At 34.4% G+C, this 25,143-nt stretch overlaps 1 protein-coding gene across 1 annotated transcript in view; it reads left to right on the top strand.

Annotated features, from left to right (window-relative positions):
* The window catches only part of LOC114901360 (akirin-1-like), a 125,975-nt gene that overhangs the window by 94,884 nt on the left and 5,948 nt on the right, over window positions 1–25,143 (top strand).

The raw sequence follows: 25,143 nt of genomic DNA on the forward strand, positions 1-25,143 counted from the left end.
TGTTGCAGTGTAGAGGATACATCTGATTTTTTACATTGATCTTATATCCATAAATCTTGTAAAATTCACTCTTTAATCTATAATCTCTCTCTGTAGCTTCTTTTAGTTTATACATACAATCATATTTTCTGCAAAGAATAAGTATATTTAATTCTTTCTAATCTTAATGTCTTATAATGCAATGACTAGAACATGCAATATAATTCTGAATAAAAGTAACAATAGTGGACATTCCCATAAAATTTATATCTTAGGAAAAACTTTTACTATCTCACTGTTATGTTGGAAATCTGCTATAAAATTTGTACAATGGGGACTTCCCTGATGGCACAGTGTTTAAGAATCCGCCTGCCAGTGCATGGGACATGGGTTCGATCCCTGGTCCAGGAAGATCTCACAGCAGGCGGAGCAACTAAGCCCCTGTACCACAACTACTGAGCCTGTGCTCTAGAGCCCGCAAGCCACAACTACTGAGCCCACATGCCACAACTACTGAAGCACACGCGCCTCGAGCCCATGCTCCAAAACAAAGAGAAGCCACCGCAATGAGAAGCCCACGCACCGCAACGAAGGGTAGCCCCCGCTCGCCGCAACTAGAGAAAGCCCATGCACAGCAACGAAGACCCAACGCAGCCAATGAATAAATAAATATTTGTATGACAAACAAGTTAGAAGAGCTCTTTTGTGTTTCATTTTTCTCCACATTCCCTGGAGGGTAGGTAATGCAGGATAAACAATGTTACAATAAGTAAAGATAAAGATTAAAATATCCTGTCAAGACAAGACATCCCTGGTTCCATATTGTTTATGGCAAACTAAACTATTATTTGTAGACTTCTGAGTCATGGATTTCTGTATAATATCATGTAAGCTCTAGATCTCTGGGTTATAAAATAGACATGTATTATAATCTAAATGATCCCTTCTCTGAGGAGTGCCCCATTAGAATTACTTAGTATATGAAAATACTAATATACTGGGCCAGAGAACACTTGTCCAAGAGGAACACTGCTTGATGGCCCACATCTCTCTCTCTCTCTCTCTCTCTCTGCTTCATCTGAACCTCCTCATTGCCTGTATCCTTGAAATTTTTAGTAAGGTTGGTACCATATAACATTTCTGATTCATCTGAGTATGATTTGAAAATCTGATCCTGCTTAATGTTAAAATGGCCAGAAAGAAGGAAAATGGCTGTCATAATGTGATGCATTTTATCATAAATTACTTTTTCTACCTCTTTTGGGATAATCATGTGGGTTTCCTACTGTATTCTGTTAATGAGGTGATTTACACTAAATCGTTTTCAGATGTTAAACTGACCTTACATTCCTGGTATAAGCCACATCAGTTGTAATATGTGTGTGTTTTTGTGTTTCACTGCAATATGATCACTCTGTGTCTCAACTGACATAGCTAATCTGTTAACATTTAACGTAATAACTGATATATTTGGATATATATTGGGATTTAAATTTATCATCTCATCATTTGTTTTCTATGTCTATATTTTCTGTTATTTATTTATTTTGGACTAATCAAGTTATTATCATTGCTATCATTACTATTATTATTTCATTTTGTCTCCCCTTTACCTTCTTAGTTTTACAAACTTTCATTATTCCTTTGGTGATTGCTGTAGATATTTTAGAACACAACCTTTAACTTATTACAGTTTACCTTAAATTAATAATATTAAACTTCTCAAATAATGCAAAAGTATTACAGCATTTAACTCCATTTACATGATTTCTGCCTTATTGCTATTGTCACCATATATTTTAATTAAATATGTATTTTAAAATCAGAAAAGACCTTATATTGTTATTGTTTTAAATAACCAATACCCATTTTGAGTTAACCCCATATTTAATTTTCCTGTTTCTCTTTATTACATTTCTGTTTCTCTTACTACATTTTTGTGTTTCCTGCAAGGCTCACTTTCTTGATTGTAAAAAAAAAAATTCCTTTAATATTTAATACAAACAGCTTTTCTGATTACATATTCTCTTAGTGTTTCTTTGTGTGAAAATAGAATTAAGGGTTGGATGTTATTTAAGTGCTTTATAAATATGTGATTTCACTGTCTTCCAGCTTTTGTTGTTTACGTTAAATAGTCTTTCATTAGTCTTATTTTACTTCTTTGAAAGTAATATGTCAGTTTTTCTCTGACTGCTTTAAAAATTTTCTCATGGTATTTGGTTGTCAGATAATAAATTTTGGATGCCTAAGTATGGTTTTCTCCATATATATCCTGCTTAGAGTTTAGACCATACCATATCTATGGATTTGTTTGTATTAAAAGCTTATCTTTCAGTGCTTATTAAATATTAATTCTGTCAAATTCTGTCTCTTCTGTTTCTAGGCTCTCAAATATACATACATCGGAAATATTCACCATGTCCCATATGTGTCATAATTTATTTTAAATTTTATTCCTCCACATTTTTTTTCTTGCTTTCCTTCAACCTGGATATTCTTTACTGACTGAACTTCCTCTATTCTCTTCTGTCACATCTAATATTCTTTGAAGCACTTTTGTAAAATACTTAATTACATTTATTGTATATTTTAGTATTGAATTTCCATCTGATTCTTTTTTTTTAGGAGATTATAGATCTTTAGCAAAATTTTCCCTATTTTTTATGCCAGATTATCATAGTTTTATTTTCTGTGAAATAACTTCAATATCTAGATTTCTTATAGATTTTTTTTCTTTTTTTTCTCTTGGTTTTGTTTCCTTTGGTCTTGTTTATTGTTAAGGTTGGTAACTTTTTTATTGAATTGACAGTATTTTGCAGGAAAAATATTATAGAGACTTGATGATATTATATTCCTTTAGATAGTATTAAATTTACCTTTAGCAGAAGATAAAAAAAATAGGCCGATCACTTTGATCTAGCTATGTTGGATTTTAGCCTTTCATTCGGCTGCACCATTTCCAGTTTGCACTATTCTCAATGCTTACTCTTATTCCTAAAACATGGTAGTTACTCTGTGAGCAAAACTCTCTGTGGTCTAAGCTAAAAGCTTGAAATATTTAGCAAGACCCCTGTATTTCTGAAGGGTTCTTAAACTCATCCTACATATTGTGAGATTATTTATATATGTGATCATATCTCTAACCACATACCTGGTGATTTCTACTTGTTTTCATACAGTGTTCTTTGCACCTGCAGTATTCCTTGCATATACAAGAAACAACAAACGCGCCAGGGAAAATTGTGAACAGTATTTTGAGCTCATTTCTATATGGTTTCCTTCTCTTTGAGATCTCAGCCCCTGAAAATCCTGAATGCCTTGACTGCCTGGAAATCCATGCTCTGTCTCCTCTGGTAAGAATGCTTCAGATCCTAAGCAACATCCTTTTGGATTGACCTTTAGACCATGCATTAAGAATTATCATTTTCCTGAGGGAAAAGAGTATTTGAACATGAGAATCTGTGAGAAATACATCAGTGTATTTCTCATCTCTCTAGCAGAAAAGAAACCAAACCCTGCCCCCTTCAAGTTCTGTGTGCCTTAGTCAATCTCTTATGCTTTGAAACATTTCTTCTATATTTTGTGTCCTATTGTTCTGTTTTACATTCATGAAAGACCTAATCGGATACAAACTGTTCTGTCATGGCTAGATGCAGAAGCTATCATTATGACATTTTTATTGTCAGATTTCTCCTAAATAATAATACAACCAATGACCTCGGATTTGTTAAGTAAATTAAATAACACAGTAGATTCATTTACCCAAAGGGAAAGCTATAAAAATTAAAAGTCAATTTTTATTTTCATTATTTTTATACTCTCTGATTTCCCAAATATCTATAAACTGATGCCTCTGATTTTTGTGAGGGATGTAGAAATAAAAGAGACCTAATTTTCACCAATGTAATATCATGTCTATTTTTTTTAAAAAGGTCATATGTTGTATGATTCCATTTGCTTGAAATATTCAGAACAGGTAAATACATAAAGACAGAATGCAGACTAGTTGTTGTCAGGGACTGAGGGAAGGGTGAAGTGAAGAGTAAGTGCTTAATGGATATGAAGTTTTATTTAGGAATGATAGAAATGTTTTGAACTAGATAGATGTGATGGTTGCATAACATTGTAAATGTACTTAATGCTACTGAATTGCTCACTTTAAAATGGTTAATTGTAGCCAGGTCATGGAAGCAACCTAAATGCCCATCGACTAATGAATGGATAAAGAAGATGTGGTACATATATACAATGGAATATTACTCAGCCATAAAAAGGAACGAAATTGGGTCATTTGTAGAGATGTGGATGAATCCAGAGACTGTCATACAGAGTGAAGTAAGTCAGAAAGAGAAAAACAAATATCGTATATTAACACATATATGTGGAACCTAGAAAAATGGTACAAATGAACCGGTTTGTAGGGCAGAAATTTAGACACAGATGTACAGAACAAACGTAAGGACACCAAGGCAGGGAAAGCAGCGGGGGAGGGGGGTAGTGGTGGTGGTGTGATGAATTGGGAGATTGGGATTGACATACATACACTAATATGTATAAAATGGATAACTAATAAGAACCTACTATATAAAAAATAAATAAAATAAAATTCAAAAATAAAATAAAATAAAATGGTTAATTGCATGTTATGTGAATTTTATCTCAAACACATTTTATATATGGACATATATTAAAGCTGTTATTACTTTCAAAAAATAAATAAAAGTGAGTTCTTTTAGAAGCAATACTAATCAATAAATTACCAAAATCTGAAAAGCTACAGTAATCCTAGAACCATAAAGAAAATATAGAGAAAAAAAATTTTAATGCATTTTGTTTGAGGAAAAAGGCAAAGACCATCAAGGGCAAGGTACATAAGGAAAGACTTCTTGTGAAGAAAATAACGAAAGGAATCTTAGCTTGCAGTAGGACCCTGGATTGCTATTGGGGGAAACAAAGAAAAATATCAGTATTTAATATCAATCTGAGCCTTCTTATCAGTACTAATAACTCATTATAATAGGACAGTTAAGCTTTCTCATGATCCCCTGGTTAATACACAAAATTTCCAGAGAGAAAGGACATGGCATGTATGACTTTATCCATATGTAAAATGTCTTAGTACAAAATGACTATAGAAAAAAAGCCAAGATTGAAAATATTCAATCAACAACTTCCACCACTTCCATTTTCCATTATCTATCCCCAAATTATCCTCAGAAACTCACAATTTAGGCTTCCCAAACAACCTACATTTTATGAATACTAACATGATTTTTATATGTATGTGCATACCTGATCACACAGACAGAATCAGAAAGCGGAAACATTCATTCCTACTTAAGAACCTTCTAAGCACTATACAAATTGGCTACTTCACTACTTTTATCCAAGAAAAATTATTAAGTCAAACTAGAAATTGGCACAGATGCAGATATAACAGTCAATCCAGAGACAATATATGAGAAGACTTAGGCTAACTCCCTAGAGAGTTTAATAAGCAAGATAAGTTACAGGCATCCACAGAATGCATTAGAGATATGTCATCCATTGGCAGATGCTTTTAAAATGAAAGCCTTGTTCGAAATGAGGGATCTGTGTGATACTAAAAGGAAGCCAAGTAACACCAGAATGTCCTGGAATTGCAGAAACTACTTTTATCTCAACGGTGGGAGCATTTGACTCCTTGGAAGAGCAGTGGTTCTATCAAAAACATTGTTTGAAAATTATGGGAAAAAAAGAGAACAGTACAACATATTAATGCTCACCATATGACAAACCATATGCCATCTATATTCCTCAAGCCATATTTCCAAAGAACACTGATAGAACTAATGTCGAACATTGCAGCATATTTTATTTAGGAAAACTCATAGAACCAAATTTTTAGGTTAGTTGTCACTATGGTTAGGATATTCCAGCAAGGCAGAGCAATTTGTCTGGTATAATCTATATACTAAGCATCTAAATATTTTTCATCACAAAAACCAGACCTTATCATGAATTTTAAGGTATGAAAGTGAGGTTTAAAACTAAAGGAAAAGATCACCAGGAATCAAGTCATCTTCCTCAAGTCCTCATTTATTTCAGATTCTCACGGAAGTAATTAAAGAAATAAAAATATCAGGGAAAAGTCTGTATGGGCATTCTAAGCTTAAAAAGGGAATCATCCACTTTTCAAACACAGTATTGTATTAGTTTTCCACTGCTGTGTAACAACTTACCACCAACTTAGTGGCTTAAAATAGCACCCATTTGGTATCATAGTATCTACAGTCCAAGCCTGGCTTAATGGGAGTCTCTGCTTTGAATCTTGCAAAGCTAAAAATAAGGTGTCAGCCTGTCTTAATTCCTTTCTGGAGCTTGTGTTTTTGTTTTCCCATGCTTATTCAGCTTACACTCTTCCTTTTCTATATACTTGACCTTCTCTGTAGGAAGTTCAGAAAAGTTCTCAACATAGCCGCCCCTTTCTTCTAGGTTAGCAGGAAAGTGTCTCTCTCATGCTTCAACTTCTTTTAAAGGGCTTGCCTCATTTGTCAGTCTCACCCAGGTTAAGCTCACTTTTGATTAACTCAGACTCAACTGACCAGTAATGTTGTAATAGGAGTGATAGCCCATCATATACATAGGTCTTGCCCACTTTAAAGGGGAGACAATTTTATAGGGTGTGTTCTCCAAAGTATGGGAATCCTGGAAGCCATCTCAGAATTCTACCTACCATAAGATCTTAATGAAGAGTACCCGGCAAGTAAGACAACGTTTAGGGAGGAAGTAACTAGCCTTGGATCCACTGTATTTGAAATAAGTAGAAAGAATAAGTAGTGGCACCCATTATGAAATTTAGTTTGGTAAAGGGACCACATATGAGAATGTTTAAGGGGGCCACTAAAAAGTACACCATGTGATAGAGCTCAGAGCTTGAATACAGAGAGAGACAGGATCTCCCAGTAGAGTTCACGGTTTTTCCAAGACACTGGGATTCCATAAAGAGGACAGGACTGATGAAGCTGGATTACTTTAACACATTCTTCTTCCTTTGCTTAAGAACTGGTCACCATCACCTTTCCCATGATAATTTTAAGAACCCTAGAATTTTATGGCTTAACTTTATTACCAATTTCCTTGCTTTAACTTGTACAGTTATTCTTGCAGAGGGATGGTTAAAAGTGATTTTCCATCTATTACTCATATATTCACTGGTATAATATGCTGAGACTCAATGGGTGAATGAGGATGATTGCTTGTTAAGGTTAACTCTAAAATTCCCTTATTTAACATCTCTATATAAACGTTTTATGACTTTAAATTTAGAAAGATTCATTTTCATTCTAAGTCTTTCAAATTTGCCTGGCCCTTGAACAAGCTAAGATCAAATTTGCTATTTTAACTATCTAAATAAATAAGTAGAATATTGGATCCCAATATATAAATGTATTATTGGGGTTTAATTTGAGAGATAATTAAGATTAGTAGGTAAATCTTTTTAAAATTAAAACCCTTTCATCATTTCCGCTGGAGAGAAAAGAAGAATTATTTTTTCTATCATCTTAAAAATCCCCTTTTAGACAGCAAATATTTGCATTGCTAATCGCTTCATTTTTGTTTACAAATACTTCTGTACAAAAGTTAAAATAATAGAAGGATAACAGAATAATCTGTTTACATCATCACATTACGGAAACAGAACTACAGTTTAGAATTATTAAACTACTTCACATTTCTTATTTGCTATCAGAAAATTTAACATTCAAATAATAATAAGCTCTTCAAGTGAAGGCACTGAGACAAGATCAGTGCACATACGTAGAAATTATCCACATCTAACTTGTCTAAAGAAAGGATCCTCAGGTACAATAAATTACTTAAAATCAATAAAATATCTTGAAAAATGTTGATTCCATCTTATCCTACAAGATTTATGATTTTCTAATTTCATTTGGATCTGGTTTTCAGAAAACCAGAAATCTTGCCCAGTGGAATGTTCAGATGAGTCAAGAGCAACCTAGCTTTCCATAAGTCTCTACCAGTTTGGTCTTAGCATTTAAGAGCTCTGATGAGCAAAAGGAAAATAAGAATAACTAGAAACATTAAAAATCAGCATAATTCCAGCCTCTATGTAGCGGCAGAAGTGTATATTCTAGGCCAACAAGCAAAATTTTGCCAAAGCTCCCCACCCTCTGGCTCTAGTTAATCCTGCTAATACCATGGGGAAAAGAGGGGTAGGGGTGGGGGTAGGCTGGGTCCTCAAATACTCTGGACTTTGATGAAGGAGTTGGGCCATGAATGGTCCTCTAATGAAATAATTTTTCGTGTAGTAATTTGATTGTACTTTGTAGAATGACAATTCTGTAAGACAGAGATAGGATCCCAGGCAATAATTCCTTTAATCTTCAAAGGTTATCTGATGTCCTTCAGAGATGCACTGAAAGATCATTAGTAGTAATCAAGCTGGAAAGATTACTCTTGACTTTATAGGAAGGATGAATTTCATTTTCATTTCATTTTCTAAATAAGAATCTATAGGACTTAGAAAAAGTCAACTCTTCTGAAGGATTAGATTCTTTTCGTGGTTCTTCACTGACCTCATTTTCAAAAGGCTGCTTGATTTCTAAGCCACAGTTTCTGTATGGTTGTTTTTACGTGCAATGATTCATCAACTGCCATGTGCCCCTCAGATAAATTTAACAACTGTTCACCATAGCAGGCAGAGCCTTATTTTTAACAGAAATAATTGAAAAGGCACCAGGGGCTTCTTGAGAGCTCTGACTATGCCATTGCAAGAACACCATTTCCTGAATCAAGTCAATAATAGAGCAGCATGAGAAATAGGTTCTGAGCAACATAATTTTTCAGGGGAACAAGAGATACCAGGTAATATTTGGAGAATACTTTGTGATCTTCAAAAAAAGGGGAAGTATATAAAATGTCCTTCCCAACCAAGTCCAGTTGTTTACCACCAACATTTCAGGGCTCCATCTGCCTGTTCATGATTCCAATTATTGTAGGAAAATAACTCATGCCGTGCTCATTGAAATTCCTTATTTTATTATATAGTGACAATATTATTTATTCTGACCAATCTACTATTAACTCATACTAATCTGTGGGGCAATGATAATTACCATGGTATGAGAACTAGGTTTTAAAAGGCTTTGCTATTACTTTAAAATATATGCATGTGCTTTTTGTGACTCCTTTATTTCAGCTATTCAAGCAGGCAAGTATATACTCTAAATATGATAAGGGGAATGAGTTTATTTGAATGAAAATGTAATATTTTGTAACAAACAAAGCAAAAGAATAAGTTTGTTCTTGCACATTTAGTTATTTATGTGAAGAAAAATGCACTCCTGAGAAAACTGGTAATGGGGACAGGCACAAGCAAAACATAATTCCAAAGCTGCAGTTTGAATAGCAGTTATTTTTATTGACTCTTGTGCATAAAAATATGTACCTCTTGATTGGTTGAAGATTGTGCCTTGAACCACTTGTTTTGTCACTTCCGTTCTTCATTTCTCTTGCTTTGCTTATACCTTCCTTTTCTCTTTTTTTTTTTCCTACCTAATTCACTGTAAAGACTTATTACTGGGAGAGAAGATTGTAAAATGAAAAGTGGTATTGGTGAGAATAGGATTATTTTTCCTTCCTAAGGCTGAATTGTGGCTTCAGAGTGGCATAGTAGAAAAACATAGGAATACCCTGTCCTAGTTTTCTAAGAAAATTGCTTTGGAATATTTTCTAAGATCAATTCATTAATAGTAGAGCTTATTAAGAAACACTTTGCTACACTTAGCCCATATTCTTTTAAAAGTACAAATGAAATGGCCTGTCAGAATTTTCAGTCTGTTTTCTGACCCGATAAAACTGTTAAATTATAAAGTTTCTTTTCATGGTTAACCTGTTTTTGCATGAACAACCTCAGTAAAATGGTTTACCAAGGATATCATAGTTATAACATGCCCATGGGGGTTGTGAAAATAAAAATACCCCAACTATCTCACAGTAGTCACCTCTGAAATTATACTATTTTATCCTGTTAAAACTGTTGCAAATGGGACAAATACACATTTTATTTTAAATAGCATTTTGCACTTTATTTTAGATAGCATTTTGCATTTTATTTTGCTTTTTTTAATCAATAATTGATAAATTTTGAGTGTTTATTTAATTCCTTATAATGAAGCCATGGACACGCTATCATTCCTAAATTGTTACTGCATGTTTATATAGAAACAAGAAATAAAATGGATGACGCGAAGCATACTGAAAAGACTGCAAGTGACTTCTTGGATATGTAAATAGATAGCTGAATTAATTTCTGACCATCACAATGATAAATTATGTTCTTACTTCAAAGGCTTATGTCAAGTAAACAAAATTCTGTTTGCTCCCTTTCTTCTTACACTTTGGCTTCTTTCTCATAAGTTCTATGTCCTATTATTAGAAGAAAAATTAAATAATCCCCTTGAAGTTAAATTAGCCAAGTTATAAATTGTATTTTGTCATGAGTTTTCCAGGACTCCTAAATAGATCTAAAAGTAAGTATATTTTTACATGTCCATTTCATCAGTTATATACATACATATTAACTTTTTGTTGGTAGTTCTCTCTACTATAGCAACAACAGAATCCCTTCTCTTTTTCTTACCAAGTTAAATGTCTGCCTATGCTATTTTTCTAAAAACCTGTTCTTAAGATCAAGTTCTTAATAATTTGTTAATAGTTAAAACAACACAATAAAACAACCAATATATGAATATTTCATGTAGTATATAGGCCTACCTTGTCTTACTACACTTTGCTTAACTGTGCTTCACAGATATTGATTTTTTATGAATTGAAGATTTCTGGCAAGCCTGCATTGAGCAAGTCTGTCTGCATCATTTTTCCAACAGCATTCGCTTACTTCATATCTTTGTGTCACATTTTGGTAATTCTCATAATATTTCAAAATTTTTTGTTATTGTTATATTTGTTATGGTGATCTGTGACCACTGATCTTTGATGTCACTATTGTAATTGTTCTGGGGCACCATAACCTGTGCCCATAATAAGACAGCAAACTTGATAAATGTGTGTGTGCTGACTGCTCTACCAACTGGCCGTTCCCCCATCTCTCTCCCTCTGCTCAGGCTTTCCTATTCCCTGAGACACAACAATACTGAAATTAGGCCAATTAATAAACATACAATGTCCTCTAAGTAGTCAAGTGGAAGGATGAGCTGCATGACTCTCACTTTAAATCAAAGCTAAAAATGATTAAGCCTAGCGAGGAAGGTATGTCAAAAGCTCAGATAGGCTGAAAGCTAGGCCTCTCTCATGCCAAACAGTTAGCCAAGTTGTGACTGCAAAGGAAACATTCTTGAAGGCAATTAAAAATGCTACTCCAGTGAATGCACAAATGATAAGAAAGCAAAACAGCCTCATTGCTGATAGAAGAAAGTTTTAGTGGTCTGTATAGAAGATCAAACCAGCCACAACATTCTCTTAAGCTGAAGCATGATCCAGAGCAAGGCCCTAACTCCTCTTCAGTTCTATCAAGGCTGCAAAAGGTAAGGAAGCTGCAGAAGAAAAGTCTGAAGCTAGCAAAGTTTGGTTTATGAGCTTGAAGGAAAGAAGCTGTTTTTATAATGTCAAAATGTAAGGTGAAGCAGCAAGTGCTTATACAGAAGCTGCACCAAGTTATTCAGAAGATCTAGCTAAGATAATGAATGAAGGTGGCTAGACTAAGCAACAGCCTTACATTGGAAGAAGATGCTATCTAGGACTTCCATAGCTAGAGAGTAGACATCAATGCCTGGCTTTGAAGCTGACTCTCCTGTTAGGGGCTAATGCAGCTGGTGACTTTAAGCTGAAGTCAAGGCTCATTCACCATTCCTGAAAATCCTAGGGTCCTTAAGAATTATGCCAAATCTACTCTGCCTGTGCTCTATAAATGGAACAACAAAGCCTGAATGAAAGCACATCTGTTTAAAACATGGTTTCCTGAATATTTTAGGCCCACTGTTTACTGCTTAGGAAAAAAAAATCCTTTCAAAACATCACTGCTCACTGACAATGCACCTGGTCACTCAAGAGCTCTGACGGAGATGTACGATGAGCCTTATGTTGTTTTCATGCCTGCTAACACATCATCCATTCTGCAGTCCACAGATCAAGAAGTCATTTCTACTTTCAAGCCTTATTACTTAATAAATATATTTCATAAGGCTATAGCTGCCATAGATAGTGATTCCTCTGATGGATCCGGCAAAATAAATTGAAAACCTTCTGGAAAGGATTCACCATTCTAGATGCCATTAAGAACATTTGTGATTCATTGGACGAGTTCAAAATATCAACATTAACAGGAACTTGGAAGAAGCTGAAACCAATGCACATGGATGACTTTGAAGGGTTCAACACTTCAGTGGAGGAAGTAACTGCAGATGTGGTGGGAAAAGCAAGAGAACTAGAATTAGACGTGGAGCCTGAAGATGTGACTGAATTGATACAGTCTTATGATAAAACTAACAGATGAGGAGGCGCTTTTTATGGATGAACAAACAAAGTGGTTTCTTGAAATGGAATCTACTTCTGGTGAAGCTGCTGTGAATATTGCTGAAATGACAATAAAGGATGAAGAATATTATATAAACTTAGTTGATAAAGTGGAAGCAGGGTTTGAAATGATTGACTCCAATTTTAAAAGAAGTTCTATTGTGGGTAAAATGCTACCAAATAGCATTACATGTTACAGAGAGATCCTTCGTGAAAGGGAGAGTCAACTGATGCTACAAATCTCATTGCTGTCTTGTTTTAAGAAGTAGCCACAGCCACCTCCGCCACCTTCAGCAACCACCGCCCTGACCAGTCAGCAGCCAGCAAAAAGATTATGACTCCCTGAAGATTCAGATGACAGCACTTTTTAGCACTAAGGTATTTTTTAATTAAGGTAGATACATTGGTTTTTTTAGACATAACGCTATTGCACACGATAGACTACAGTACAGTGTAAACATAACTTTTACATGCACTGGAAAACCAAAACTTTGTGTGACTGGCTTTATTTTGACATTCCCTTTATGACATATACCTATAAACATCTCATTTGAACCTCATAACAACCACAAAAGTTAAGTACATATTATTATTAAACCATTTGATAGATAAGAAAAGTGAGGTTATAAGAGGTAAATGTTATTTTTCTTAATGTCACTTAGCTGATAAATATCAGAAGAAGAACACAAATGCAGGTATTCAGACCCAAATTTCAGTATGCACTAGTCTCTGATAGGATTTGCAAATATAAAGATGAATGAAATATGTCCTGTCCTTCCGGAGCTCACAATCTGTTGGCTTATAATTATGCTTAGTGTTCTGTGGGTGGGGGAAATGGTGGAAGTTTTTAATTCAGTTTGACCTAGTCTGAAAGAATTACTGAAAACTGTCATCCTGAACTGAGCCTTTAAGACTGAATAGGAGTTTGCCAGATAAAGTCTATTGGAATGGAATAGGGATATTCTTTCCCAAATGACGAAACAACATGAGGCAGGAAGGAGAGTAGACTCAATTTCAGAAAGATAGAAGAGGAATGAAATAGCAAGTGTCAGTAGATGAGCTGGAGAGTTAAGGTTAATGAGGAATTTGAATGAAAGGGTTTTTATCTGGTATGTTGTAAGTAACCATTAAAGGGCTTTAAGAAAGTAAGGATGACATTGCATTTTTTCAGTAGATTTCTGATAAGTGTGAATATATTTGAGGAAATGAGCCTAGGGGCAGGAGGTCCAGTTAGTTGTCTATAAAAATTACCCAGTAAGAGTTGTTAAAGGCCTGGACTAGGATAACAGGAGTAGGATTGGACAGGAAAAGATACTTGAACAAGATTAAGTGGGTAGGAGTTTACAAATGATTGGATTTGGGAATGAGTGATTCTAGGTTGATAGAGTGAATGGAAGATAATGCGATCCCCAACTGAATAAAGGAGCACATGAAAAGCCAGTTTTAGAAAAGAGAAAGTGTTTAATTTGGGACAGAATTAGTGATGTTAGACATGTTCTTCTGAATTTAGACCTTCAGAACAGCAGGTGAAAAACTTGGTACTACATAAATTTGGAAGTCAGCTAAGTATTTGTGAACATTAAAAATGAGAGTAAATTATATCTTTCAACAATTGCATGTCACGTGAGAAGGGCAATGAGCAGAAAAAATAAATCTGAAGAACACTAAGAATTAAGTACCAGAGCAAAAAAAAATAGGAAAATATGAGGAATAAATGGCACGGTATCAGTAGAGTTTCAAGAAGAAAGGGATGGTCAACAACTTCAAATATAGAAAGTTTCAGTAACTGAAGGTAATATTTGGATTTGGCAAAGGTTAGAACATTTTTGGTAAAAAATCATCTTCAGAGGTTTGTGCTTCCTTTGAATCCTCTGGGGAAATTCTTCTTTTCCCTAGTACTACAGAATTGTGATTGTTTTTCTTGCTTTATTAATTCTGCAATGAGGTGCAGAGAATGATATCAGTAAGATAAGGATTCCCTGGCCCCCTCACTGTCCACTTCCGTCTTGGCAGTTTCCACTCTCAGTGTGAATCCCTGAATGGAAATATAATGCTCAATAAACAACTTCTGACTGTGGAATTCTTAAACCAAGCTAGTAAGTCAGATGCAGTCTGTAATTCAGTTCTGTATGAATGGAGGACTACGTATCCCAAAACACTGCTGCACGTAATCCACACACTCTTAACTTTTTGCTTGTCGACAATGTTCTCTCTGTGTAGACTTTTCCTCCTAGGAGGTGCTGCCATTATATTAACACCTATTTCTGTTCCTGGTGGTTAGTGCTGTGAATATACACTATTTTTTTTTTTTTTTGCCTGGCACCTAAAGCCCCTCTTTAAAATGGAAAATTCGTCACATTTTGAATCCTGGTGAGAGGAAGAGTTCAGAACTTCTACTGAAGTTGACAGTTTCAGCTACTTGCTCTCCCAGTGTTCAGATGTCTTGTCCGATTTCTCTCAGATCCATTTCCTTCCTTTCTCTGCTCAGCTAGCTCTGTATCACAAGAAACTACAACAAACTTCTGGAGAGGTTAGGCCAATGGAAGGCATTGATGGATGTTTGGAACTTGGAAGGCATGCAGAAGCTGGGCAGGGTAATTGTGTCTCTATTATTCTGTCTCAGGCAGCATCTCTGTCACATCTCGTCCATAGCTCAGTCTCCTGGGACAATTTATCCCTCAGGGTCTCAACTTTCTCCAGGCATTCCTTAATTTATTTTTAGTTCCAATCAAATCTCCCTCTCTTCTGAGCTCTGGTAACACCCATTTTTCCTCTAGCCCCAGGAGTGTTACTAGCTTCCTTTTGTTCCTTAATTTCTGGATGGGCTCACTGTCTTCCATTTGGCTACTCAGCTCTTCCAATCCTGCATTACAGATCCAATATATTTGTAAGACTAAATGGTTTCTTGGTCTTATAACTAGACTAGACCCTGACTACCTCACTCAGCCTCCTTTGTAGCTGGGGTGCAGGTCTGTGTCTCAGAACCCATCAATCATATGCATTTACTCTGGACTTTGGAAAGGTTGCTGTTGCCATGATAAAGAGACAACGAGACAGAGAACACTCTCTGGCTGTTATATGAGTTTCAATGTTGGCTGCAGTGTTAGTGATGCTAGTGATGGGGTCCATTGCCCCATTCCATTATTTTCAGGGGTACAAGCTTCAATGTCCCGTGGCTTGGAGCACTGTTACCTCCTCACCGAGTTTCTCAGCCTTCTAGGAAATTCTATACACTACGCTTCTAATAAATTCTTTGCCTAAGACAAAAGAATTAGTTTCTCTTGCTTGCCACTAAGAACACTGACTGATACATATTGAATCCTAGGAGTTACAGTCTTAAAACCAATATAGAATAAGAAAATGTAGGCAATTCCCTGGTGGTCCAGTGGTTAGTACTCTGCACTTTCACTGCAAGGGGCACGGGTTCGCTGGGGAACTAAGATCCTGCAAGCCGCATGGCGTGTCTAAAAAAAAAAATGTGAGAGAAATAGTTTTAAGAAATGAGCCTGATTCTGGCCAGCTCTGACAGTTCCAGTGCAATTCTACCTGACAACATCCTTGAGTTCCAGATTTAGAGACAGCAATTTGGGATGTTCTGGGTCAGAAGGCGGAGCAGGTATAGTACAGAGGTATCTGTAAATCTCTCCAGACACCAACTTAGTTCCTCTCTTTAGTTTGTAGCATTGTTGCCCAGATTTGTGTATCTACATTCAGGGCTATTTCAGTGGAAATTTAGGAGATGACTTGGCATTGCTCAGTAGCCAAAATGTCACCACAGTGCCCAGTCCCTGTAAGTCATGCTGCAATTGATTGTTTATTTGGCTGTCTCTCTAATGGGACAATGAACTCCTTAGCAACAAACACTGTGTCACTTTGCTCCACATTCTAAGACCTAGCAGAGAACAGGAAAGATATTCAGCAAATATTTACTGAACAAATGAATGGATTCTGGAAAACCAGACTGAGAAACTAAAATTTTGTTCTGTTTTGTTTCTGAAAATACAGTCACTGAATTTAGAACATTGTCTTTGGAAAGAGTACACAATGCTTTTTAGTTCAGCTATTCTCAGACTCCTCCAAGCTTCCTCCCTCATATTTCTTTACAATATCCCTCTTGTGATTGTTCAATAAAATGTCATCTCCACGAAAACCTCCTTGTAAAGTGTCAGTTATTCCTTCCTTTGTGGTACAATATCACTCTGTACTTATGCTAATTATAAGAATTGTTGTATCACACTGTGTAATTCGTCTAATTGTCTGTATCCTCTATTAGACTTGGAATATTTCAATGACCAGAACCATGGTGCAGAACCTGCATCAATCCTTTGCACAATCTCAGGCATATTTTAGGACCAAGGTTCTTCATAGATTACTTGGAGGGATTCAATGAGACTGACTTTCTTCTTAATGCATGCAAAATTTCATGCAGACACATGCTCTTTTTTGAAGAAAAGGTCCATTTAGTGTTTTTAAATGTTTGTTGTATTTAATTTAATCAATCTACATATCAAATATGTTTTTGTTTTATTATATTTTAATGTTTTCAATACATTACAACATTAAATCTGATACAGTGTTGTTTTCATGGGCATTCTTTCCATAGTAAAATGTAAAATGTTGGGATAAAGGAAGAGAAAGAAAAACAAGGAGAAAATAATCTGTTCTCTAGATCACTGTTCTATAGATTATTATTTTTATTATAATGTTCCACCCCATCTCCTTTCTCTCCAATAGGCAAGGGATTTCTCCACACTGCTAAGATGTTACCTATTATGAAATGAGATGGAAAGAAAAGCACTGAAGTAATAGTTCTGACGACTCCATTGAGGCATTAAAGTCATTTCAACTAAATACTCAATTTAAAAATATATTGCTGATTTTTCTCACCAGAGTTTTTCAGTCCACAGTTCTTTATTTGAACTTCTTGAGGTCAGATGGGTTTTCAAATGGTGTATTTTTTCTAAATACTAAAAAGGTAATAAAATACATTTACTGCCTATTAAGCAGCACCCTAGCAGAATCTGGGACAGCATCCCAAGATCCAACACACTAAAAATGCTATAGAAAACTGTATGGATATTCAGACTGAGAAAGACAAGTAAAGACTATAAATAAACCAATGTCATTCTTTGAAGTCAAAATTTGAAGCCAAATTAGGTCAGGTTTTGCAGACAAAAAAAAATTAGTTTTCAGAGTTATTTTGGATCTTGGAAATCAAGGCTTGTATTCATCTTGCACTACTGGGCTCCTTATTATGAATTTTTCAACTGAATTATTTTTCTTAAACTATATCAACTTCAAACTCATAATGGAGCTTATGGAATGCTATCACTGCCAAAAGAAGAGTAGATGAAAAATAATGAGTTATAGGGAGTGTGGAGAGAAGAAACCTCAGCATCTTAAAATGTTAACTACTACAAAAATAATTCAGAGTTTTAGAATTTATGTATGTCACATACATAAATACACAAACATGCACACACACACCAGATAAGCAACAGCAAACATAGAGCACTAAATGGCATACAGGCATGGTCAAGGTTACTTTGGATGCTGTAAGTTAGAGGTTGAATGAGAAAGTATGGGGGAAAAAATGGGATATGCAACAAGGAGACTGTCATGGTCCCTATAAACTTACCATAAGGATATCAGACTCACCAAGCAGTTTAAAAAAAAGAAAGGGCCAAAACCTTCTGAACATTCACAAGTGTTCAGAACAGAGGTATTCACAAAACTTCTGCTCATTGGGGACTTAGTGGTTAAACAGTCTTTAGCAGAAAGTTAAGGTGCAGTTTCTGGGTCAGTCATTCTAGTTAAAGTATCTCTTTCCCCTTGATTTTCACAGAAGGACCCTCTCTGAATGAGTTTTTTAAAACTCAATAGTTTTTAAAAACTATTGGGAAAAATTTCACTGAGAAAGTAAGAGATAAGCAATATAAGCATCCTATTAAAAAGTAATTTCAGATGACTAGAAGCAAAATATACAAAGACGAGGATGTGAAAAACGAAAGAGCGTTCTTTCATGCCTACCATGAACATTTTAAGTTAAATGCTTTTTTAAAAAAAATTTAATTGTACTGTCAACAATAAGGACCTTCTCAAGTGCATATTAACCAAAACATGGGGACCTAGTTCACTCATTAAAATGATTCATTACTCAGACAATGTGTGTTACCTATTGATTATTATCAGTTACAGTTCCTAACACAAATAAAACTTAGTCACATTTAAAAATCAGATTTAGCAAAGTCATTTTTGGTAATAATGTCCTTATAAAAGTATTTCAAAAATCATACATTTTATACATATATATATCCCTTCAATGGTATTATTTTCCTGAACTCAAATTATCAGGTGGATGTAACCAAACTAGCGTGGGACACAACCAAATTCTACTTGCTCCTTACGGAGAGGTGAATCATACCGCGGGGATCTGGGATGCTGGAGACCATATTCTCCACTGATACAATTTCTCCCCAAATATCCATTCTTTTCCTCGGAATATCCCGCCATATTCTTTCATCATGAGTTATTAAAAGAAACCCCTCTGAGGAAACAGCAGTACCTATCAGATCACTGATGTGATGGCTTGAGCAGAGTGACAGATGGCACATGTGCTTTACACATTCTCAGAGTGACGTAATTATAATCGATGATTGTCCTATCTTCCACATTTCCCCTAGGGAATACTTCTTTCCTTATTTGACTTCTTTTCTTGTTTGCTCAGCCTCTCTCTGGAATTTTTACTTTTTCAATTCCCTGACTTCATATTGTTCCTTAATTCCATACCCCTTGTTCTTCTGCCTCCTTAGAAGTCCAGTCTAAAGCAAGCATATTAGAATGGGAAATTTAAATACAATGGCATTAGAAGATAAATAAATAAATGAACATAGCCTTTTTAAATGACAGGATTCTTGACTGAGAAACATTCTAAGATAAAATGCAGCTTACTAATTACCATAATTATGTTGTTTATATACATTAATACATGTATACAATGCGTGAAAGACTTTACGTGAACTATCGTTCACCGTAAGCAAATATTAGTCAACACTTATTTTAAAAAGAGCTATATTAAAATTTTAAATGAAAATTAATACAAAACAGAAATAGAGAGAGACTCAGAAAAGGAAGAGAAAGAATGTGGATGGCATTTATAGAGAAAACAGTATCACTGAAATGGTTACTACATTGTATCATTTTGAAATCATAGTAGAAGATGCCGCTGATGACTCCACCCCCACAAGTCTGGGAAACAGAAATATTACAGATGTTTTACAAGTAAATTGATGAAACACTGAAGCTTCTGAAAATTTCTGGATAGGAATGGTTTGTGGAAGTGGTTGCTCTCACCCTTTCCCCACCACTCTCAACACACACATCCACACATATATATACAACATGAAGTGTCATCACACCATATTACAGCATATCAAGAAGCCACTCTATGTTTGCTAGCTTAAACAAATGTATCATTGAACTCATCATTTTTATTATAAAATAATTCATCTCCCTTCATAGTTTCCACAGACGTCCATGAAATTTCTATGGCAAGAATTCAAGAATTTAATAGGCAACTCACTGATAAAAAAAAATGAAAAGAGAAGATAAACTTTTTTTGAGAAGCATAAAAATGTACTAGTCTAAATTAATAGAGAAATTTCTACCTGCTATGATCAGATTCATCTATTTAAATATTACTTAAGAATTCATTTTTAAATTTCTATTATCAGGATTAGTTTCATTATGTAAATGCATAGTTCTTCTCCTAAGAAAAGGTTTAACATTAGTGTATACAGTTCACAAAAGTGTTTGCTAATGATTCAGAATTTGCATGTAAATATGCATAGTGTTATAATGCTTGGGGAAAGGAAAAAGTGAAAATAAGAATACAGCTACCAGGGACTCCCCTGGTGGCGCAGTGGTTAAGAAACCGCCTGCCAGTGTAGGGGACACAGGTTCGAACCCTGGTCCGGGAAGTTCCCACATGCCGTGGAGCAACTAAGACCGTGCACCACAACTACTGAGCCTGTGCTCTAGAGCCCACAAGACACAACTACTGAGCCCGCATGTCACAACTACTGAAGCCCACACACCTAGAGCCCATGCTCTGCAACAAAGAGAAGCCACCGCAATGAGAAGCCCGCACACCACAAAGGAGAGTAGACCCCGCTCACCGCAACTAAAGAAAGCACAAGCGCAGCAATGAAAACCCAATGCAGCCAAAATTAATTAATCAATTAATTAGTTAATTAAAAATAATACAACTACACATATTCTACTTGATATAAATCTCTGTAGATTCAACATTGTCTTATCAACTGATAGACGATAATGCCTTTGAACATTTGACAAGGTTTATAGGCAATTGAGGGGGGCACACTGCAGAAAGTTAAAAATTGGTCTAATCCTAATTATTTTGATAGTTCAGTTGTAATCAATGCTATGTAGATTCCAGACAAGCACATGAAAGTGAAGTGATGTGGAATATGTAGATAAATTGTCATGAAAAACCCATTAGGGGAAAAAAAAAGATTACAGTCTCACCAAACACTGGCCCAAAAGGAGGGAATTTAAAAGAATCTATAAACCTCCAAGTATTTAGACAAGTTATAAGTAAAAGTTTATGGTATGTTGGGTGAGTATCAAATAGGGATCACCACAGTAAGCAAGTTGTCCATTTAGCACAGAACTCTGAAGTCATGAAAAATGGATATTATATACTATCATTCCTGGTTGAAATTATTCCTGATAATCTGGAAAGTGAAATGAGTTTTTTCAATTAGAATTTGTTGAAGCACATTTGATTGTGGCAGATAAACTAGTATCTTTTCTTTTAATCTCTCAGCTGAACTCAAAATTCATCCACTTGAAAATTATCTTCCACTAAAAATCTATGCCTCTTCCTCCATCTTTCTATCCACCTCTAATGTTCTCCACGTCAGATTTCAGCACTATCTTCAAACAAGTCACTGTAACCCCACACCACTCTCTTTTAACAAGCTCTGCTCTGTCTTATCTATCTATACCAAATATTTGAGGTTTTTCTGTAGGTTTATATTCTAGTAATTAGAGAAGAATATTAAAGATTGAGCATCTAAAAAAGTTATACAGTTGCTAAAAATAATGAAGTTCATAAATGAAGTTAGCTCATTATTTCCTTCCTTCTCCATCAGCTTCTTAATTTACTTTGGAGCTACTCCTACACAGCACGTTTCTCTGTCTTCACTCACAGACGTTGCATAGTTTTCCCTACATTCCTAGGTTCTCACCCACTTCTCATATTCTCTCTCTTTCAGAACCAGTACACACTGAGGTCTATTAATAATTGTCATAGATATAAAGTATAAAAGGCCTCAAATGAATTTCAGCATCACCTTTTTGCAAGAAGGACAGACATCTGAGGTCATTCCAGCAGAGATCTTAATTTACCTCATAAAGAAGGGCAGAACACCTGTCCTCTGGCATAATATTGTAAGCTAATCACTGGAAATTCTGTTTTCCTCAGTTTCATCAGAAAGACCATTTAACAAACCAGAGCTTAGCTCACTTTTTTAAAATATGGAAAGGAACAAATATAAAGTTGGAAGCAACAAAACTGTAAGCATTTTTAACTTATAAACTTCAAATGAAAAAAAGAATGTAAAAATATTTCAGATTCTGAACTGTTTCACATTCAAAAAGCAATATATATTTCTATCATAATTAATATTTTTATTGTTGAAATGTTTAGACTTAAAAAAATCAGATATTCCAGTATAGTTTAATTGTCATTGTTTTTGCTTATAACTAGATATTAATCACTATAAAGTCTTTAAAGTTTTCCATTTAGTGGTATCATTTTAGATTACTAAGTTAAAGTTGCTCTTTTACATGAAATCCTTAAGAGAGGAGATTATTAAAATATGGGTTAACTCATGTTCTGCATAAGTCTTAAGAAGCAAGCAGAAAGAAGAGCAGGATAAAGTACACTTACAACATGAAAGAGCTGGAAATTATGAAGTAACTTGTAAGGGATTTTAAATCATACTATAAAAGGGACCCTTGAGTTAAGAAAAAAATTCAAATTAGTTATCCTATTAGAGATACAGTACAGGAAAAAATTGCAGATAGGGCAAATACTTTATTCATAACATGCTAACTAAAATTTTAAAAGCTGAAGCAATATCTTATACATATGCCTCAAAGATAAATATTAATGAATAAAAGAAATTTCCATACTGGTGAATGGGAGAAAAATCTATAGTAGCAAATCAGCCTATGGTTTTTTTTTGTTTGTTTCCTTTTCTTTTGTCTGCTATGTGATTTCAATAAAATTAAAACTCTTTGAGCATTTTTCCTACGCTCATATTTTATGACAATGTCTAAGTGAAGCGCAGCTGGCATGCTACAAGTTCGCAGCCATCGCTGATCACACCAGTGGATCTAAACAATCTTTCCTCTTCTCACACATGAGTAGAATCTCACTCTTTAGTGGACCAATACAACAACTGATTAACACATTTCTAATGAAATTTATATACCATTTTTATGTATTTATCTCATATCCTATCCCTGTGTATTCCCTACTGCCAAGAACAATAACTTTAATTTAGTAACACTAAACTCAAGTAAATTAGTATGTCTAATTGACTCTAAGTTCTGATTTATAAAAAAGTCTCTTCACTAACTGAATGTGCTTGTGTGTAGAACTTTTTGGGATCTCATGCAAACTAAAGTCACAACGATATTTCCTATTACATATTCCTGAAAGGAAGCAACCTCAGTGATAAGAACAGAAGGGTCTATAATGAATAATGCATAATGCTTGAGCAATGCAAATGAAAAAAAGTCAAGTGTCACAATCCCTAAGTATTTATAAATTTTGTGTGGAAATTATATTACTATTAAGAAAACATTTTAAAATACACTGCCTGGTATCAAAGTATGTTTAATTTAAAGTGTTCATATTTTAGACTCAGAATGATGGATTCAAAAAGCATTTTATGAAGTACAATATTTTTTTATTTAAAAGAATAAGTAAAACATAAAATTTAAGATATATGTTTGTTACCACATTGCTGCTTTTTATAGGGGGTGAGTCGTGCTATTTGGATTAATCTATGGAATGAATTAAAATTTAAAATATCATTTTCAACCAATATCTTATTTATCTTTACAATCCTTCTTGCCCAGTACATAGCATAGTGTGGTTTGTTTTTGTTTTTGCCATAATCGGTACCTCTAAATATTTTTAAATTAAAATCTGTTTAGTGAGTAAGAAAAGTTCATTTACTATAAATGATCAGAGATGGAGAAGTTTTAAAGATAGCCTCTGTAACTATGTGACTGGGAAATAGAATCATCTGAAAAAAATAAACAAAAAAGTTTCTGGTGGACTGATTATTGACTGAAAGGCAACTTTATGTACTCTGCTTTGTGACTCCAGGGTTGAGAATTTGCAAACTATATTTCCCAAATTCTCTGAAAATAGGTATGTTGACTTTCTCGCCATGGTTTAAGATGCTCAACAAAACTGTTTATATTCCATCCCACTTAGAGAAAAAAACTTCCTTTTAGGGATGTCATAAATATTTCGCCTATTTCTGAACTTTATATAAATGTTTTATGGTTTGCTTCTTTAGCTCAACATTATGTTTGAATGATTCATCTATCTTGTTTTACACATAGCACTAGATTATTACTTTTCACATCTTTAAAAGATGTCATTATACAAATATATCACTAGTTATTTATTCAATGTAATATTGACAGTCATTTGGGTTGTCACCAGTATTAAAGTATTCCAAACGTTACGTCTATGAACACTTGTGTTCACTGTTTAGCAGACTCTTCTACAAAGTGATTGTACAAATTTGCACACCAATTCAGCAACATATGAAAATTCGAATAGCTCTATATCCTCTATAAGACTTTTTAAATGTTGGTCAAACTTGTAAGTGTGTAGAGTTATCATATTATAGTTTTAATCTGCATTTCCAAAAATATTAATAAGATTGAGAACTTTTTAATCATCTATAAGAAGTAAGTTGCAAATTCAATGGGACTAAATATATTAAACATGTTTAAAATTCTTGAGCTGCCCAGGAAGAGATAAAAGTACTAACTCACATATGAAAATTCAAGAATGCATACTGTAATTTGTACATATAGTAAAAGCACATACAATTACTTGGCTGCTAGAAGAAAACTAGAATAATAAAAATAATCAATTCGAAATAAGTTAAGAAAGGTGAGAAAATGGAACACAGCACAGGTGGGAAAAATTCATAAAATTGTACAATGGCAAATTTAGATATTAAATACCAATTATTCTGCTAAATATAAAATTCTATATATTCTAATTAAAATGCAAACATGTTAATAAAACTTTATTAACAATTAATGAAACATAGTTTCCACAAGATATATAAAATGCATGGATTTAAAATTTGAGAATAAAAAGATAGAAAAACATATACCATGTATAAACTAACCAAATGAAAGCAGAAATAGCTATATTAGTATCAGTGAACAGTGTACTAATATAAAGTCCTAAAAATAAATTTTATTAATATAAAAACTTAATTCACCAAATATATGTAATATCCATAAATTTGTATGCAACTAATAGCAAAGCCTCAAAAC

This window comes from Monodon monoceros, unplaced genomic scaffold (assembly GCF_005190385.1).
Source record: "Monodon monoceros isolate NGI ecotype Baffin Bay Population unplaced genomic scaffold, NGI_Narwhal_1 Super_Scaffold_2, whole genome shotgun sequence".
Taxonomy (NCBI): Eukaryota; Metazoa; Chordata; class Mammalia; order Artiodactyla; family Monodontidae; genus Monodon; species Monodon monoceros.